This window comes from Cucurbita maxima, unplaced genomic scaffold (genome assembly GCF_002738345.1).
Source record: "Cucurbita maxima cultivar Rimu unplaced genomic scaffold, Cmax_1.0 Cma_Scf00595, whole genome shotgun sequence".
NCBI lineage: Eukaryota > Viridiplantae > Streptophyta > Magnoliopsida > Cucurbitales > Cucurbitaceae > Cucurbita > Cucurbita maxima.
Genome location: NW_019272611.1, coordinates 12437 through 13669, shown reverse-complemented (window position 1 = coordinate 13669; position 1233 = coordinate 12437). Strand labels below are relative to the sequence as shown.

General features: G+C 33.5%; 1 non-coding gene across 1 annotated transcript; it reads right to left on the bottom strand.

Annotated features, from left to right (window-relative positions):
- Positions 1-958: 958 nt before the first annotated feature.
- TRNAA-UGC lies at positions 959-1031 on the bottom strand. The gene has a single exon. It is a non-coding gene; the product is annotated as a tRNA-Ala (tRNA).
- Positions 1032-1233: the final 202 nt, after the last annotated feature.

The window sequence follows — 1233 nt, the reverse complement described above, 5'->3', positions numbered from 1 at the left end:
GTTAATATGTAAGAAAATACACGTACAAAATATTTATACTATTGGTAATACACTAGTCTCGGTTGTTTGACTAAAACAATGCAATCATTGTCCAAACTAAAGAATTTGATTCGAAGCTATCTCCTAATAGAGGGAGACTCAATTAGACTTTGTTGTAAGATTCGACCATATCAATTTGAATAGCGTTCTCCACAACTATAAATATCGAACTCCAAAGTATTCACGAGCAAAGTAAGTTTGTTGAAATTATCTATAAAAGTGTTCCAAAGTGAGTTGTGGAGAAGATTTGCCTTAAAATCTAGTTCCAATTAAGGGTGTCAACGATGAAGAAGTGCAAGCTGTTGGTAGATATAATTTATTTTACAAGCGGGTGGTGAACGGTCTTTTCAGTCTCATATAGGCTTTGTTCCCAAATTTTATATTATTGTGATAGAAGCTATAAATCACCATTATATTCATTGGTCAGATATTGCAATTGTGAAGAAGTGAAGAAGTCCTCCTTATATAAGTATCTTTTCTTTTCTCTCCTACCCACCTTATACATAACATGTTAAATTAACTCATACTTAAAAAAATCATTTCTCTCTTTTGGAGATGCGGGATATCGATCCCCATACCTCTTGGTCAGATATTGCAATTGTGAAGAAGTAAGTCCTCCTTATATAAGTATCTTTTCTTTTTCTCTCGTACCCACCTTATACATAACATGTTAAATTAACTCATACTTAAAAAAATCATTTCTTTCTTTTGGAGATGCGGGGTATCGATCCCCGTACCTCTCGCATGCTAAGCGAGCCCTCTACCATCTGAGCTGCATCCCCACAATTTTTGCACCACAAAACCCTAAATTTTTCGTCATCAATAATAGTGAAAATGAAGAAATATTTCTACACAACAGGTCATGAATAAGGAAAAATTTAAAAGAAACAATATATTTAATAATAAATAGTCTAATTTTTGGAGATGCGGGGTATCGATCCCCGTACCTCTCACATGCAAAGCGAGCGCTCTACCATCTGAGCTACATCCCCATGATTCTTACATCATAAAACCCTATTAATGTCCCATCATCAATAATAGTGAAAATAAAAAAATATCAAAATATTAATAACAAATAGTTTAGCATGCGAGAGCGCTTACCTCTCGCATGCTAAATGAGCGAATAGAAATAAAATATTAATAACAAATAGTTTCTTTTGGAGATGCAAGATATCCCCTTAATAATAAATCTAA